Source organism: Lemur catta, chromosome 1 (assembly GCF_020740605.2).
Source record: "Lemur catta isolate mLemCat1 chromosome 1, mLemCat1.pri, whole genome shotgun sequence".
In the NCBI taxonomy this organism is placed as follows: Eukaryota; Metazoa; Chordata; class Mammalia; order Primates; family Lemuridae; genus Lemur; species Lemur catta.
Window position 1 is genome coordinate 228030794 of NC_059128.1, and position 20349 is coordinate 228051142.

A 20349-nucleotide genomic window follows, 5' to 3' on the forward strand; every position below is an offset into this window, starting at 1 on the left:
ACAAATAATCACAATGCAACGAGAAAAAAAAGAGATTATGTCATTGGATTCTCGTTGCCTAAAATAGTGCCTGCTTAGGTAGGCACTTGCTAGATGAATTTTTTTTTTTTTTTTTTTTTTTTATTTCAGCTCATAAGGATCTGGTATAAGCTTGGTAATAAATGAGGTTCAATAAATAACCATTTTCACTTTTTTCCTAATGGGTAAGGACTCAATGTACTCAAGTTTTGTTTTGTGTTTGTGTTTCCTTAGCACTTTTACCAGGTCTTTCATAAAGGACTTAACTATGTTCACTGAGGAATCCAGGAATCTCCATGTTTTGATGTTGGCAATGTTCAGTCTGGATTTGGGTCATGAAATACAGTGGTTTTGTCTGAGTATTCTTATAGATTCTCATTACCTCCTGTCTAAACTAGACCAACTCTAATTCCCAGGCACTGTTTTGTGGCATTTCATCTGCATGCCTTTGCTCTTTCTGTTTCCTTCTGATGAAATGACTTTTCCTTCTTTCACCTAAAAATGTCTTATTCATCTCTTAATATTTTCAGCGTAAAATCTTCTTCTGCCATAAGGCCTCACTTGCTCAGCTAGTAGATCTCTCCCTCTTTGAATATCAACAACACTGTATTTTCAGTACCACTCATGACACTTGATGCCAGCTGTCTTGAATTCCATGGTCTGAGTACCTGTCCTATCCTTTCTATTTAGGTGAGGGGGTACTCTTTGTAGCACAAGAGGCATGGGCTTTGAGTCATACAGATCTTGGGTCTCAGGGTGGTCATTTGGCCTTCAGAAAATTATATAATTTAACTGAGACTCATTTTCCTCATCTGTAAAATGGATATATAATAATATATACATTTAAATCAAATATCATCTATGAAACAGTGTAATGACAAGCATATGTTATATGCTCAATACACTTCTTGCTCTACTGTGTCCTTTTCAGTGTATTGTAAACTTATAGATTCTTCATTTTTTTCAGTCTAGAGCAACATATTATAAAGTAAGTATCTGGTATTTTTTAATAAACTTTATTTTTAGCACAGTTTTAGATTTACAGAAAAAATTGAAAAGACAGCAGAGAAACTTCCCACTAAGTTTTTCATATGATTAACATCTTACATTAGTATGATACGTCTGTTACAAGTGATGAACCAATATTGATATATTATTATTAACTAAGGTTCATGCTTTATTTATATTTCTGTAGTTTTTGCCTAATGTTCTTTTTCTCTTCCAAGATCACATTCACAATACTTTGCACTTAGTCATATTTCTTTAGGCTACACTTGGTTATGACAGTTTCTCAGATTTTCCCTGTTTTTTGATGGCTTTGATAGTTTTGAGGCATTCTAGTCAGTATTTTGTGGAATGTTCCTCTATTGGGATTTATCTTATGTTTTTCTAATGATTAAACTCAGGTTATGTGTTTTTCAGAGAAAGAACTCAGAAGTAAAGGGGATTTTCATTATATGATATCAAGGGTACATGTTATCAGTATGACCTTGGCTAGGGTAGCATTTGTCAGATTTCTCCTCTATAAAGTCACTCTTTTTACTTGCATTTCCATATTGTACTCTTTTTGAAGAATGTCATAATGTGTGGCTATTTATTTATCTAGAGACAGGGTCTCGCTCTGTTTCCTTGCGTAGAGTGCAGTAGTGTCATCACAGTTCACCACAACCTCAAACTCTTGGGCTCAAGCAATCCTCCTGCCTCAGTCTCCTGAGTAGCTGGGACTATAGGCATATACCACCATGCCTGGCTAATTTTTTCTGTTTTGGGTAGAGATGGGATCTTACTCTTGCTCAGGCTGGTCTCAAACTCCTGACCTCAAGCAATCCTCCCACCTAGGCCTCGCAGTGTGCTAAGATTACAGGCATGAGTTACCACACCCAGCCTGTATGGAGTACACTTTAAAAATGGGTGGTTATGCTCCACCTTCTTGAGAGTGAAGTATCTAAATATTATTTGGAATGTTTCTGCAGGGAGATTTTAGGGTTCTACCAAAAATGCAGACCCAGTAGGATATATGTAGATTGATGGATAGGTAGACAGACAGATAGGTATGGCTGATGTGATTATGATGATTGGAAAGTTTTAAATTCGTGTTGGGCAGGCTGGCAGGCAAGAAACTCTCAGGTAAGAGTTGATGCTGCAGCCCAGGGAGTCCAGAATCAGAATTTCTTCTTGCTCCAAGAAACGTTCAGTTTTCTTTTAAGATACTTAAACTGATTGGATGAGACCATTCAGATTATCAAGAATAATCCCCTTTTTCAAATAAAGGAGATGATTGCTCCTTAACTGACTATGAACTAATTGTAGATGTTAAGTACATCTACAAAATACTTTCACAGCAATACCCAGGTTAGTGTTTAATTAAATAACTAGGCACTATGGCCTAATCAGGTTGACACATAAAATAGCCCAGCAGAGTTTCTGTGCTCTCATTTATTCATTCAATTATTTGTTTATGTAAGTGTAGACCTATACATGTTTATTTTTTAGTTTCACATTATAATTCAACATTGTTTTGCTTATTTTGCTGCTTGAATTGTTTCACCTTTGGCCATTGGAAGCTCTTTCAGTTGGCTACTGTGTCCCTTTGACATAATCCCATCAGTGTGTGTGTGGGGGGGGGTGGTTAACATTTCCTGACTTTCTAGTGGTAAAAATGCCCCAGGCTCATATGTACATTTCCTGGATAAATGGGTTACCTATTTATCCAAGATGCCGTGGTTCCTTTTATCACAGAATAGTATTAGAAAGCAAGATCTTGTTGCTAGATGTCGCTGTTGTTATTAGAGCGCCACTACTTCTAACTCTCTCAACTCACAGAGCAAGGAAATATATGTGTGCCCACTAATGCATATATATACACATACCTATAAATATTTCAGTATGCTTCCCACTCTAATCCATTGCTACTGATCATCTTAGTTTCCGACCCTTAGTTTTGTGTAGATTCTCGCCAACAGTAGGAAATCTGACTTCTACTATATGCCATCCATTCATTTAATTTCAGTTCCACTGGACATATATAATGATTTGAGAATTGTTAACCTGTACCGTCATGGGAAGCAACTTTATCAACTTCCAAAGCTACTTAGATCATTATCTTTTCTCTCTACCCTCTTCAGTGAGGTTGTTTTACACAGTGCGGTTATAATAAGTTTGATTGATTTTTTTCACATTCTATATTTTATCCTGGTATTCCCAACCTCAAAAGTCATTTTTAAAAAAAATTGTACATATTAAGGTTCACATTCTGTGCTGTAAAGTTCTATGAATTTTAACAGATTCATAATTTCATGTATCCATCATTATAGTATCATACAAAATAGTTTTACTACCCTAAAAAATACCCATGCTTTACCTAGTCACATCCCACCTCCCCAAATCCCTAGCAACCACTGATCTTTTTAAAGTCTCTACAGTTTACCCTTTCTAGAATGTAATCTAATTGGATTCATACAATATGTAGCCTTTCAGACAGGTGTCTTTCACTGAGCAATATGCATTTAAGATTCATCCATATCTTTTCATGGCTTGATGACTCATTTCTTTCTTCTTTTTTTTATTTCAGCATATAACAGGGGTATAAATGTTTAGGTTACATATATATTGCCTTTGCCTCACCCGAGTCAGAGCTTCAAGCATACCTATCCCCCAGACGGTGTGCACCACACCCATTAGATGTCAATATACCCACCCCCTCATCTGTCCGACATCTGATGAATGTTACTACTATATATGCATATAAGTGTTAATCAGTTAATACCAATTTGATGGTGAGTACATGTGGTGCTGTTTTTCCATTCTTGTGATACTTCACTTGGTAGAATTGGCTCCAGCTCTATCCAGGATCATACAAGAGGTGCTATATGACCATTGTTTTTTGTGGCTGAGTAGAACTCCATGGTATACATATACCACATTTTATTAATCCACTTATGTATTGATGGGCACCTGAGTTGTTTCCACATCTTTGCAATTGTGAATTGTGCTTCTATAAACATTCTAGTGCTGATGTCTTTTTTATAGAATGTCTTTTTTTTCCTTTGGGTAGATGTCCAGCAATGGGATTGCTGGATCAACTGGTAGTTCTACTTGTAGCTCTTTTAGGTATCTCCATATTGCTGTCCACGGGAGTTACACTAGTCTGCAGTCCCACCAGCAGTGTTTGAGTGTTCCTATCTCTCCGCATCCACACCAACATTTATTGTTTTGGGACTTTTTGATAAAGGCTATTATCACTAGAGATAAGTGATATCTCATTGTGGTTTTGATTTGCATTTCCCTGATGATTAGAGATGTTGAGCATTTTTTCATGTTTGTTAGCCATTAATCTATCTTCTTTTTAAAAGTTTCTGTTCATGTCCTTTGCCCACTTTTTGATAGGGTTGTTTGATTTTTTCTTGCTGATTTTCCTGAGTTCTATATTGATTCTAGTTATCAGCCCTTCATCAGATGTGTAGCATGTGAATATTTTCTCCCATTCTGTAGGTTGTTTGTTTGCTCTCATGATAGTTTCCTTGGATGTACAGAAGCTTTTTAATTTGATCAGGTCCATTTATTTATACTTTTTATTACAAAATAATACTCCCTTGTATAGATATACCACAATTTTATTATCTATTAATCTATTGAAGTAACATTTTATTGCTTCATGGTTTTGTCATAGTAAAGTCTTGATCAATAAAAAGAAAATGGAGTGTAGAATTGAGTGAGCAAAACAGTGTCTTTAGCCTTGAAATTTATCAAAGGGAAAGAACTTAACTCTTTTCATCTATTTCAACCCCAAGTTCTCTGATGCTTCTTCTTCTTTGTCCACACCATGCCTACTTAACTAGGAATTGATTTCTACTGCTTATTAGTGGAGGTTGTAGCTTTTGAAGCAAAAAGAAAGTTTTGCAGAACTAATATTCATAGCCTGAATTCAATCAGAAACACCCAAAACAAGAAAAGCTGCATTATCATCCTGTTTGCCCTGAAGAATGTATGGGTAAAACCTATTAGACATAAAAGAGAAAAACAAGCCAAACATACAGCCATCATGAGCAATCACAAAAGGACCAAAATTATTACATTTTTATTTAGATACTGCAAAGTTTCCTATTTCTGGACTCTCCTAGACCAGGATTTTAAGGTATGAAAGTTAATCGGTAAACAGGATAAAATACTTAGAGATGACAATTATATATAAACATTTACCTTTAACATAAGGTCAGTGGAAATGCATATGCTCCACTTTCTTTTTTGGAAAATTCTGTTCTCAGAGACCCTCGAAATCTCTCCAGATTGGAATGCAACACCCCTTTTATCTTGGATGCAGAATTTGTATTAGGACACCATCTCTGAAGCAGGAAAAAAAAAAATACACCATCCTCACGGAAGCTTGCCAATTCCAAGGCTGATTCATATTCCAAATTGAGTTGTTTTGCCTTTCTTAGCTTTCCTTTGAATCTGTTTCCAAGCTATAATCTGTAGACAACTGTTCGCCCACGTACCTGTGGTTAGGGCATTGTGAGACAGCTTTGACTTTATTCCATATTAAATGAAAAAATTACTTTAATGCAGCAGTGAAGTAAAAATGCTGTAGGCACTCTAGAAAATAAAAGCCAGAAATTTCTAACTTAATGGTCCTGCGGAAGAAAAATTTCAGCTTTATTGTGTATCCTATGCATATCACAATGTACCTTTGACATAAAGTTGAAAGACAAATAAGATAAACCACTTTCCACTTTCTTCTTACTACTTATTATGAAGGATTAGGAAAAAATATATCCAGAACAAGCTGGGGTCTTACTCTTTACCCTGTTTTGCTCCCGTGTATCGCTCCGGGCAGGGAGTTGGTAAGTCAGATTTGTGAGATAAACACAGGAGAGGAGGGCAGAGAATAGAACTCAGCTCAAATGTACAATCAAGTTAAAAAATACAAATTATCAAATTGTCTTTTAAAAAATACAAATTATCAATCTGCTTTTACACTAAAGTGGTTTAATATATTTTTAATTGTGCAAGGGTCTTTCAGTTAATCAACAAATATGTCTTGAAAGCCTACTTTGGCAATAGAATGTTGAAAAATTCTGAACAGATACCCAAAGTTTAAAGAGATAGAGAAAATGGAGCAAATAGACATTAACAACATGATGGCATACAATTGACTGATACATGATATAGACCAGTTGTTCCCATGACAGAGGCACTGGTGGCATTGTGTGAGAAAATAACAGGATCTCTTGGAACTACTGTTGTAGTCAGAATGCCATAAGGACTCAGAGAGAGAGAGAGAGAGAGAGAGAGGGAGAAAGATGAGGGGAGGAGAGAGACGATGCTTGAGTACAAGAGCATGTGTGTGAATTGTGCACTCAGAATACTCCAAGAAAGACATCAGATGTAAGACAACTAATCCATAGGTATTGATTAATTTTTGTTAAATAACTAACCACCCCAAAATTTAGTTTGAAACAACTAATTTATTTAGTTCATGATTTCGTGGATGGCTGGGTAGTTGTTCTGGACAGGCTGCTTCTACTTACTTTAGTGAGGGTCTCCATGCTTTTGTGGGTAGCTGATAGTTGGCTGGTGGCTGGTAATTCAGGATGGCCTCATTTAGATGTCTGGTGATTTTCTGCTGTGAGCTGGAACACTCTTCCATCATGCTAGTTTGTCCTCATGATGCCATGAAGTGGCATGAGCTGGTGTTCTCAAAGTTACAAATACAGCAAGAGTGGGAAGTCCTAATGCAAAACCATTTTCAAGTCTCTGCTTGAGATATATTTGCTGTTATCTCATTGGTTAAAGCTAGTCATAAGACAAAGTGGAGAAACGCATGACTCACTTTGATTGGAGGAGCTACGGATTCATATTGCAAAGTGGCATTCATATGAGAATGGGAAAAATCTGTGGCCACTTTTTTCAATGGACCAGAGTAGACAAAGCAGTGAGGAAAGATGTAGCTTCAGTGAAGTAGAGTTAATGTTGAAAAGAAGTGAAGAAATATAGTTGAGTGACTTAATGAACCACTGGACAGATTTTAAGAGGGGAAAGAAGAGATGGTTAAATAAACAAAATCTGAATTTATATGTGAGGTAATAAGGACATGCACTGCAGTAATGGCATGGATTTTTTTTTAAGTGCCAGATATGAGAATTAATTCAGAATAAATTATTAGAATGCTTGGATTACTGATGGATTTGGGGGTTTGGAAAGACAAGTGGAAGGAAGTAAAAAAGATAGCTTCAAGGTTTCAGCCTTTGATAGAAGACTAGTAATACCTTAACAGATATAGAGAAGGAAAGAAGATTCCACTCTAGGGTAAGGTTTCGTTTGGACACATTAAATTTAAATGGATGGCATCATATCTCATTAATCATGTTCACTACAACATCGGAAATGTGGGTGAAAGGCTTGACAAAAGACCAGGGATATATGAAAGAACAGATATTTTGTTCATCTTCCACATAGATCAGTGAATGTAGTAATTGGATGAACTGTCTGAGACAGAGTATAGAGAGAAAAACATAGGTTGGAGATATGAACCATAAAGGAGGATCATTAGAGGAACAAAAAGAGGAAAGAAAACAGAAAAGGATAAATAAAGAGCAAAGAGTGAAGGAAGATTAGAAGAGGGGAGGGGAGACAGCAGGGTCATATTATGTCAGAAAGCCCAAATTAGAAACAGTTTCAAAACAATTTCCTGGTTTTTTTTCTCAGGAGCATTTGTAAACAGAAATTAAATTGTGTTATTTCATAGGAACAACAATAACTAACAAAAGAGCTTGGCATGAAGTTGTCAGCAATGCTACAGAGCAGTCTAGAAAGATGAGAGAAATGACAATTAATAATTGCAATAGGAGATAATTAAGGCCAAACTCTCAGTTGCCAGATTCTTCCCCTAGATCAAGGGGAAGGTAAACTATCTGTGTTTTGGCTCATCAAATATTCTCACCATTACACTTTTTGAAACTAAGCTATTGGACATTTGAAGATTGAAAGATAACAAAATAATCTGAACTTGGCAGGTACATGTGCAGAGTGAGTCCACATTTTCTTCATTCATTTTGTTCTCATTTTCCACTTTTTAAGATGAGGCAAGAGTTTGTTCTTTCCAAGCGTTGGATGTGTGTCCAGTATTTGATCAGCCACTTGCTGATTGTAAGTTACAAAGTTGGTGGACGCAGACCGGTACCCAGGGGTTACTATTACATTGTGGTCACTGTATATACAGTTCCCTAGAGTTGTGCAGCATAAAATGTGTGACCATTGTTACAGTGTAGGGTGGAAGGGAATTATCTCTGAACGACTTATAGTCTAACAGAGGTGGGGAAGACAGGCAGAAAGAAAAAACACGATCATTGGCAAATCCCAAATACTTATACAGAAAGATAAGACAAAGGAACCAGTGACTAGAGAGCGTTGTGAAGAAATTCTGAGTTTTAGTTTGGAGGAGAGTAACTAGATGAGATCCTCTCAAAAAGAGCTAATGTTGGGGATAATGAGGTGACAAAGTGGGAAAACCAAGTATGTGGGTCCCTAAATCCCCAAGTATATAGTTTGGATATCATCCACAGGTGATATAGAAATTAAAGAGCTAGTAACATATTCAGGAGAACTTAGAAGAGTGCAAGGAAGCAGGTGGGGGTACTTTCAGGCAGAATAATTGCCTTTACTTTTTTCTTAAGCATTATGTGCAAGTAAAAGAGGATAAACTCACCTGATCTGCTTAGCCAAGGTAAATATCCTGAGATATAGTAAATCTGTGCAATACACCCTTCAGATTTATTTTACAATTTATTTCTGGATTCCCAGGGACATTTTGTAAATTGAGTATTCTTCACATGAATCGTGATTTTTTTCTTCCTGGTAATGTAAGAAAATTTAAGTACACACATTGTGTAAAACTCAACAGTTATTAAAAGTGAATATACAGTGGTCAATGCCAAGAATATTGTCATAGTATGTTCTTATTCTTCTACTGTAATTAAACTATAGAAGTTAAGACTGTCAAAATTTTTTTGGGTTGTTTAATTTGAGAAGCTGAGTTGACATTGAATTGATATGAATGAATCGATGGCTAATCAGTTTAAATAGCAATCATTACTGAATATATTTATGGGAACTTAATTACTATACACTAGTACCATGTCAAGTGTGAAAAAGCATTAAAATATACTCGGATGTGTCAACAGGCAATGTCAAAAAATGCAATGGACTATGAACCCATTAAACTTTATATTTTTAAGCACTTTACTTGGACAAATCATCAAATCGCAGTGATAACTTGCAAAATATGCAAATTAGTAATATTGCACTTCCAAGCAAGCCACGACACATTCTTGGCCTATTTGTACATTCACTGTATTCAACACAAATTACCATCAGGGTTGCTGTTGTTGAGCACAGATTCTAACATCCCCTGTCTGAAATTCTGGTGATGATCAGGGCAGGTGGTGAAAACTACATTGTCTGTTTAAGCGATACCATCTAGAGCTGCCTTATTTCCTTACAGTGTTTTGCACTTTGTAATCTAGCTTAGTTTATTGGACAAGCTTGTCTTAGAAAACAGGGACCTCATGCACGAAACAGTGGAAAGGCAGATTATTATGCAAACATTGAGAGATTTGTAGAGCTTTTACCATGGCCACCATAAAAGATTGGGTCTGATTCAGAAGCTGAAGTGGGGGCTCTGTGGGCAATGGAAAGAAGGAGATGACTATATAGGTATAAGAATAATGCAAGAAGAAATATGCCTACTTCAGAGTTCTGAAATAATTTTCTAATGAGAAATCAAAAACATTAGTGGTAGGAAGTCAACACTTATTGAAAGATGTTTTTATAACTGTCAGTTCTAGCCATCTCTTTCATTATGTCTGATATAAGCACATATACACCATATGCATGCAATATCACACACACACACACACACACACACACATGCACACTCCCAGATATACACACATCCTTTTCCCTTTCATGGTTAGTGACAGTAAAATAAACATGTTGCTACCCTTTTCATGACCCCTCTCCTCAAATTCTTCTGCTGAGCTTTTATTACAAACTATTCCAAAAACTAGCTGGGAGGGAAAATTCTTTTGCTATTAGATGAAACCTTTAGTCTCCTATTTTGAATCAAAGGTGAAGGAGGAAATAAATTCAATCTGTTTCTTTAAGTCATTTTTTTTCTAACAGTCTCTGAAGCTTATTGATAAAAACACTTGTATCATGAGGGCTTTTCTTTTACATCTGTTCTTTCTATAGTTTCTGTCAATATAAGAGATGTGGTATTTTTATATATTTCTACCTTAATTAAAATAGTGCTTGGAAAATGGAAGCAGTGAAGAAAAAGTAAGAAGGGTTCACTTTTGTCAGAGAATAAAAAGAGAGAGAGAGAGAGACAAATCAACTTGACAGGAGAGGCAAAATTCAGAACACACGGTGATTGGGAAAGCTAGACGGAAATAAAATGCAAAGGTGTGTAAGCTTTGGCCAAAAGCTGTAAGACAAATTTGACTGATACAGGTTTTCTGTTTTTAAGTCTCAGCTGCCCCTGTATTCACTCAGAAGCTTCCATATCCTTTCCCATTCCCCTAAAATTAAAGAACAGCCTCTTGATGGGTTGATTGCTGTAATAATTGCACCCCAAATGCAAAGCTCTTCTTTCCCAAGTTAGAGGCAGTAGGGCCATGCCATGTAAGTGGCTTGGGGATTGCTGGCTCCCAGTTAAAGTTAACTTCTAGTCTAAGTTAAACTCCCCAAACCCCTGAAAAATGGAATTTATACCATCTCACATCTACACTCATGTCTTTAAGAAAACATACACAATTCTGTGTCTATGTGCTCACACGACCTGTAACATAAGAGTTTAGCTTATCACGATTCCCCCCCTTGACTTTGAAACATTTCCAAGATTCAGGCTTATAGAAACATTGTCAGGAAGAAGACATATTAGTCAATTCTATGGAACTACTTACATAAAAAAAAAAAAAAAAGACAGGGACAGAGTGGTGAGAGTGCATTCACACCAGTCTGGCAGTGCAAAGCATCTTGACTTTTAGTGTTACTGCCTAAACACAAAAGTGATGACTTTTCACATCTACAAAATTTTTTCCATCAAATATATACAGTGTTGTTCATATGAATATTGCTGTTGAAAAATGTGATCGGATAGGTGAAGAGAAAAGAAAATCGTCCTGCTAAGTTTAAAGAAAATAAATTCTGGAAACTGGAGGATATTATAAGTAATATTTCTTCTAAAATTTTATACAGGCAATGTAGGAGAAGAGCTGAAGCAGCTGCATATTGAAAGCTATTGATGAGAAAGCTCTGAATTATCCATGCTAACTTTCTAATAAATCAGATTTTATAGAATACTATTTTTTTGTTCCCTTTATTTTACCCTGGATCCTTGCACTTTGTCTGTTTAATAAGAGAGTTCCATCCAAAGGGAAACAAGCTAACCTTAAATTTTCAGGCTCATTGGGATCAATCTCCTCTGAAAGGAGCTACTACTGTCTCTCAGACCAAAAGTAGAACATAAAATTCATACTGGCTCATTAAAATCCTAGACTTCTCCAGTCCCATCTGTAATGATGACAAGTAGTAATCAATGTGATTGCAATGTGCACTTAATCCTTTTGTATATCAACACATGCATGCATGTAGCATGGTTTGGAGACAGAAATATTTCAAGATTGTTTTGAAATCTAAGATTTCAGACTGTATCATGGTTTCTGTTACACAATGTAATTGAAATGGGTGATGATCTTGGTAGGAGAGAAGAAGCTAGTAATGTGACTTTTTCCCTCTTTGTGGGCTTTTTGGGTTTCAGCAGCCCAACACTCTCAGTCCCCAATGTGATACCCAAAGATACAGAACATAAGCCACACTACTATCTAGTGTTAACACCCAGCGATGATACAACCAGCAAATGTTTCCTTGTGGGAAGCCTCTGAGGATCCCAATTACTGTGAATCAAGAGAGAAGTCAGTCAGGCTTGAAGTAAGGAGCTTGCATTTAAAATCAGCAGAGAGAGAACGGATGAAGTTTCTTGGCTTGTCAGAGCTGCTGAAAACTATTACTGTCAAACTTACCACCTCCTTTCAGCCCTTCCTTCTACCTTACAATATCGATAGAAAATACAATAGATCTATTCCTCTTCATCTTCCTACAAGAGCATGAGGTTGCTTATTGACATTTTCTAAATTTCACTCCAAGAAGTTGTTTTTCAGGACAGGATCCTGGAGAAGTCCCTACATCTCTCCTCATTTAGAATTAAAGCCCAGGAGGTGCTTCTCAGGGAGCAGAAAAGAAGTGTCTACAGCTGTTTTTGCTGCCAGAGAACTTAATGAAAGATTGCAGGGGCCACATCCTCTTTAATTGAGTTTCAGCTTGTTTCACACATGGGAGTCTAGTTGTCACAAGGGAATTCTAAATGGACACATTGCCCTTCATGGCTGTGGAGGCCACTGGAGAGGAGGATGATAAGGGCATCATTATTCATGGAGATTGTCCATGCCTTCTTAGAAAGGGTCAGATGACAGGAGTCCTTGAGCAGGGAGATACTAGAGTTAGGTTTCCAGGATGAATTTGACAGTCTAGCCAGTCAAATGCTATTCATTCTTTAAAAATTTCCCCCTAGTGGTTGTTGTAAGAAAGTGTATAGATATGCTGAGTAAATAACTTTTCCCTTAGCATCTAAAACAGCAATCCATCTGGAATCTTAACTAACTTAACTTACCAACACTTAAGTGCACATATAGTAGTAACATTCATCAGGTGTCAGGCAGGTGGGAGGGGGGAGCAGGGAATGGGTATATACACACCTAATGGGTACAGTGTACACACCATCTGGGAGATGGACCCACTTGAAGCTCTGACTCGGGTGGGGCAAAGGCAACATATGTAACCTAAACATTTCTGCCCCCGTAATATGCTGAAATAAAAAAAAATTTTTTAAAGACTTTGATATTTTAGTCAAGTAGCTTTAGTATAGATCATGTTCTGTGTTTTATTAAAATAATTTTCACAAAAATTTTTATTGTGATTAAACACATAACAAATAGTTTACATTTATCATCTTAATGTTTTTAAGTGTAGAGTTCAGTAGTATCAAGTATATGCATATTACCTTGCAACTTTTTCATCTTACAAAACTGAAACTCTATTTCCATTGAAAAACAGCCCCCCATTTCCTTCTCAACCCAGGTCCTGGCTACTTTCTGCTTTTATGAGTTTGATTAGTTTTGATGCCTCATACAAGTGGAATTATACATTATTTCTCTATGTTCTGTGTTTTTAACTGGTTGATAAGTACTACTAGAGACCTAGGATTAATTCCACACAAAGACTGAATTTTTGTATTCTAACAACTATACTAAGTCCTGAGAAATATTTCAGCCCTCATAAAACTTGCAATCTAGTGGAGAATACTGATATTTGGACAGAAAGTACAATAAAATGTAACATACACTATAATAGATGTACGCACATATAGTAATATCACTTTGATTAATAATTTTGTTTTTACCAAAATACTTTTCATCATGTTTCTAGTATTACTTCAGAAATTTTCTATTGCATTTCCATATTCTTGTTGTAGGTCTTATTTCCTGAAAACTAAGATTGTATTTAAATTCTTGTATTAAACATCTAGAATCGCTTTTTTATTTTCTACATCTTGTGCGTATCTTAAGTCATAAGTATTGTTTTCCACTTATTAATTTTAGAGAATCATAGTGAAAAGTCCCCACTACCTTTTTTCCACTTTAACTATCACTTCTGTAGTCCTCTAGAGGTGTGGTCCCCAACCACGGGGCCATGGAGGGGTACTGGTCTGTGGCCTGTTAGGAACCAGGCTGCACAGCAGAAGGTGAGCAGTGGGCATGAGCAAGTGAAGCTTCATCTGTATTTACAGCTGTTCCACGTCGCTTGCATCACTGCCTGAGCTCCACCCCCTGTCAAATCAGCTGCAGCATTAGATTCTCATAGGAGCACGAACCCTACTGTAAACTGTGAGGGATCTAGGCTGTGTGCTCCTTATGAGAATCTAATGTCTGATGATCTGAGGTGGAGCTGAGGTGGTGATGATAGTGCTGGGGAGCAGCTGCAAACACAGATTATCGTTAGCAGAGAGGTTTGACTGTACAGAGACCAAAATAAATCAATTGCTTGCAGACTTATCTTAAAACCCTATCAGTGAGTGTGGCAAGTGACAATTCAGCTGCATCTGGTGGCAGTCTTTAAGTCAGAATCTGACACTTATTTTATTCCATGCATGGTCTGCCCATTATTTTATTTACCACTTCTGTCCACACCTCTTTCCCATACTGCGTACTTGTCTCGGTCACAGTTTTGGTAAGCCCACAAGCTAGCCCTAGCAAAAATGAGTAAAAAACAAACATCGCTGGAGAGCTTCTTTAAAAAGAGAGAAAGACCCAAGGGGGACAGCAGAAGACTCTAGGACTGCCAACAAAATGAAAGCAACATTTAAAAGAAAATACCAAGAGTCCTACTTAAATCATGGGTTCATTGCAACAGGTAATTCACATTCTCCAAGTCCAATCTATATAATATGTGGTGATTGGCTATACAATGAAGCCATGAAATGTTCAAAACTGCTTCGCCACATGAAGACCGAGCACCCTACATTATAAGCCAAGCCTTTAGAGTTTTTCAAAAGAAAAAAATGTGAACACAAAGAACAGAAGCAATTATTGAAGGCCACCACTTCATTGGGTATGTCTGCACTGAGAGCATCATTCTTAGTTGCTAACCACATTGCTAAAGCTAAGAAGCCCTTTACTATCAGTGAAGAGTTGATCCTGCCTGCTGCTAAGGACATTTGCCATGAACTTTCAGGACAGGCTGCAGTTCAAAATGTGACACGTGTTCTTCTTTCAGCTAGCACCATAACTAGATGAATTAATGAAATGGCAGGGGTTACCAAGGCACAATTGTGATAATTAATGAGTCACTGTGGTATGCAATCCAGGTTGACCAGTCTAGTGATGTTTACAAGGCAACAATGCTTGTTTTTGTGTGATATATTTTTTAGGAGGATATACATGAAGATATGTTATGTGCACTTTTGTTGCCAGCCAACACCACAGCTGCAGAACTAGTCAAGTCTTTGAATGATTACATATCAGGAAAACTGAATTGGTCATTTTACATCAGTATATACACGGACAAAGTGGCTGCCATGACGGGACAGCTTTCTGGTTTCACTACTCGGGCCAAGGAGGTCACTTCTGAATGTGAATCTACACACTGTGTCATGCATAGAGAAATGCTGGCTAGCTGAAAAATGTCATCTGAACTAAACAAGGTTTTCCAGGATGTGATTAAAATTATCAACCACATTAAAGTACATCCCTTAACTCACATCCGTTAACACAGCTCTGTGAGGAGATGGGCGCAGAGCACACGTCTTCTCTTCTCCACAGAAGTGAGATGGCTTTCTAAAGGTAGGTCACTGGCCAGAGTTTTTGAGTTATGAGAGCCACTCCAGAGATTTCTTTTAGAAAAACAGTCACCACTGGCAGCACATTTTGGTGTCACACAATGGGACACAAAATTTGCTTACTTGTGTGGCATATTCAACTTGGTCAATTAACTCACTCTGTCACTTTAGGAGATAACACCAATGGTGTTCAACTACACAGATAAAGTGGCTGCATTCAAAGCCACACTGCAATTATGGGGGTAATGAATGAACATTGGGATTTTTCACATGACTCAAACAGTAGCAGAGATTTTGAAAGAGACTGAACCAGGGCCTTCTTTCTCCCAGGTGGTGCATGATCACCTATCTCACTTTTCGAAAGAGTTTGAGCATTACTTCCCAACCACAAAAGACCCCCGAACTGGGAAGGAATGGATCTGAGACCCATTTGTGAATAAGCCAGGTGAATCAACTTTGTCTGTGCTTAGAAGAGGATAAACTACTTGAGATCACAAATGCTGGTAGCCTTAAAAGCATGTTTGAGACAACTTCAAATCTCCATACATTCTGGATTAAAGACAAGGTGGAATACCCTGAGATTGCCACAAAAGCACTGAAAAGTCTGCTTCTATTTCCAACATCCTATTTTTGTGAAGCAAGGTTTTCTGCAGTGACAACAACCAAAACAAGATTACAGAGTAGACTGGACATAAGCAGCACACTTCGGGTGTCACCATCTCCCGTCACCCCCAGATGGGACCATCTAGTTGCAGGAAAACATGCTCAGGGTTCCCACTGATTCTCCATTATGGTGAGCTGTAAAATTATTTCATTATATATTACGATGTAATAATAATAGAAATAAAGTGCATAATAAATGTAATGTGCTTGAATCATCCCAAAACCATCCCCTCGACCCCCTGGCACTTAGAAAAAGCATCTTCCATGAAACCAGTCCTTGGTGCCAAAAAGGTTGGGGCCCGCTGCTCTCGAGTATGTGATGTTGTATGAGCATTCTTCTTCATTCCTATAAGAATTCAGTGTAAAGCCCCTCAATCATATGCAGAAGAATTCTGCCAGACATTCTTCCCAACTCTGTGAGATGTACTATATTCTCTCTAAAAATTCATATTTTTGGTATTAAAGGCTACTGTTTAATATTTTTAAATATTCACATAGTAATCTCTCTTTTAAATATCTGCATTCAAAAATTCCTTCCAAAACAATAATCTTTAAACTTAGATAAAAATTCTACTTGTACCTAAAATTTCTACTCATGCTTTAAAAAAATCAAAGAATTGGAGTTCTTGATTGGCCCCTAAGTATCATTGGCATCAATGCTCCCATTTTGAAAATAAGGAAAATGAAGCTAGAAGTAGGAAATGACTTGTTCGAGATCAAGGTTGTTAAAGATACATTTAAGATTTGTTTTTTGTTTTTTTTTTCTTCCTGGCTCAACCATTTGTTTTCATTTGAATCCACAGAAGTGAGTGGGTAGCAAATGGTGGGTTTGATGAGTCTTAGGAGGCACAGCATCACCCTTGGGTAAGTGCTCTGGGAAAATAACAACCTCTCAATCAGCCTTGTCAATCTACATAAAGACACTTCTATAAGTGGCCATCCTCATATCTTCCTCCTAAGGTCTGTAACAAGATGCCTTGAATTTATTAGTGCCTATAAATCCTCCTTAATATAATGTTGCTCAGGGGAAATAGCTGCTTCAACTACTTTGAGAAGAGACACATAATAGCTTTATGTTAGGTAAGACAGGTTTTTTTTTTTCTCCCTATTGTCGGTGTCCTGTCCTTCCTCTAAAACACTCTGAATCTCCTTTACCCATTCATGAATTCATTCCACAAGTGATCAGAGTTCCTAATGTATTCCAGATACTTTATTTGGCACTGGGCATAAAATGGTGAATACGATAGACTTGTTCTCTACCTCCAAGTCTCTGATTTCAGAACTGTCTAGAAAGACATTTACTTGGGTTTTCCACCTGTGCTGTTTCTTGTGGGTAGCCTAAGGATACTTTTTCAAATAAGCATGAGGGTAGAGAAATATTCCTTATGCTTTTCTATTATGACCATACATAATAAGGACATCTCATGATCTCCTGCCAGAACTGTGATAGAAACTCTCTAAGACACCAAAATGACGGGTTCCTTATTTATTCCTGAGAGTCTCTATTCTTAAAATTATCAGTGTGAATTTTGAGGATCAACTGTTTCGTTTTTTTGTGAAGGCCCCTCCCAGGCCTGTTCATCTGGAGAGTACTTACGCCTTCAATAGTCCATAAGCTAGTCACATAGTCTGTGGGTAGTAGCATGTCTATCCAGTCAGCCACTATGTATCCATTGTTTCTAAAACAGTCCTGGAACATAATTAAATACTTAATAAATATTGTAGAATAAGTGAAAAGAAAAATGAAAGAGTAAGCTTCAGGAAAGTATTGTTTGTATGCTGATTGGTCATTTCTCTTTTTCATTCTTCATTCCTAGAAACTTCCCATTGACTTGAAAAGGGTTAGTAATTGATTTAATTTGCATGAACCTTGCTGTAATTGTAGCTTTGTTAAGAAACAATGGTTTTGAGGAGGCTTTCTTCAAATTTTATAACATTTCTCCTATGTTTTACTATTTCCTTTAGTTGCCCTCCTTTCTCTAGACCACTGCTGTTCTAGAAGTCCTGAAACGGGCCCACCTTATAGAGTCCATCTCAGCAAGGCTTGCTTTGGGGCAGGGACTGGAATGAGGAGAGCTGTTATCAACAAGGAGCAGTTTTTTAGTATAGTTACCTTTCACAAGCTAGTGCGTATTCTCACTTTGTGCTTCATTTCTCTGTCTGAATGATGGACTACTTTAGAAAAGGTATGAGGCAGTGAATAAAAATATATTGGATTAATTTTTTTTTTTCATTTAGTAATTACTTTACTGCAGCAAACAGAACTGGGTCTGAGTGAATGTTGACATCTAATTTTCAGGTTTTGAATTGCTTGGAGAAAAAGCAGATCTCACTGTTTTTATCTACTAACTTCACTGTGAAGTAATTATGCAGAACAGAATATGGTCTTGGGCAGTGTTTAACACAGGAAGGCCATAACTAGACAGAAAATGGACCCTTGCTTTTAGGATAGGAATAATTAAAGGCCCATAATCTTGGAGGAGCAATGGTGATGTTGCTTAATAGACATACATTTGCAGGGAATTGCCTGCTTGTAAGGCATGTATTTTGCCACTCTAGGTCATTCATAAACTGGCAACATAATTTGGAAGTGAAAGCTCTTTTATCTAACTCTTTTCTCCATTTTCGGGGGTACATTTTTATTTCCATGAGCAAGATTGTGCTTTGTGAGCATTCTGTTGGTTTTGTTTATTTGCAAATGTATGCATGTATATATTCCAACAGGCTGTTATTCTTGTGTTACAAATGAACAGAGAAATTGAAAAAATGGAAAGTAGAATGGAATCATGGAATTGAAATTTTAGAGCTGTAAAGGGCTTTAGTGCATATATTTTAATTCCTTTTTTATACATTGCAAAGAGTTAGGCAAAATGTACAATCTGAGGGGACAGTCCCCACCATACCACCCTCACTGAAGACACCAGCTACAAACCCTTGGGTCTTCAGGGCCACCCTCATTTCAGGCCAGCTGGCTACAAGTTCAGGGAATCCCATGACCAACCTCAAGTTTGATAACTTGAGTTTGATAATCAGGGAAGTTCACCTGAGCTTTGGTTTCCAGAGTTTTTACTGGGGTTTTATGACATAGGCATAATTAATTGATTATTGCCTGTGTGGCTGAACTCATTCTCCAGCCTCCCACCCCTATACCCTGAGCTCTAGCCCTTTAATCACATGGCTGTTTTTTCTGACATGGCCAGCCCTCAACTTGAATTATCTCATTAGTACAAACTGTTGAAGGATCCACCATGAGTCCCCTGATTAGCATAAACTATCAGATATGGTTAAGGAGTCCATCATCAATAACAAATACACACCTATTTCTCAGGAAATTCCAAGGGTATAGAGGTTGCTTCCCAGAAGCCAGGAAAATAGATAGATTTCTCTTAGGTAAGGATAAATTCCTTAGGACACAAACTTGCACAGCCCAGATTGCTGATGTGGTTTAAAGAATTCAAAAAAGTTAGAGGAAAGGACTAGATCTCAGGGAAATATCTTCTGGCTCTCTGTCCAGAGTGTTTTCCTCTACTATCCAAATTGATTACTAGAATATGAAACCTACTTCATAACAGCTGTTACAGCAAAATACCCTGAAAAATACAATATTTACAAGGCAATGGTGAGATGAGTATTGATTTTAGACCTGTCAGATTTAATTTGCATACGATAACCTCACCCAAGTGAGGATAGGAGCCTAATAATCTGGACAAATCTGTTAGAAAAGAGAAGGGGGTGATAAGTGGAAAAAAGTTCTATAGAAGGTAGGGGAGGTTCTGCTTAGGAACTCAAGAGGAACAACCCAGGATTTCATGGTTTGGGTGGAGGTTTAAAAAGAGGGTGGTGTGGAAAATTAGAAAAGACAATTGCTTTAATGAAACTAAAAAGATTTTGACCAAGTGTAATTAAAGATGGAACCAAAAAGTAACATAGAGCCTTCTTATCTATCTGTCAAGAAAAAAAATCTATAAATATACAAGAATTGAGTAACTGCATAGAAGATTTCAGAATTAAAGAACAGGTCAGTAAGAACTTCATTCATTCTTATGTCTTTATCCATTTAATATAGGATAATCTTAAAAACACTTCAATTGTAGTACGATACCATTTATTCTATTTAAAAGTAGGTTACTATAAAAGCATATAACATGCCAAATTTTGTGTAAGAAAAAAGGGCAAATAAAAAACACATATACATCTGCTTATTTTTACAAAAGTAG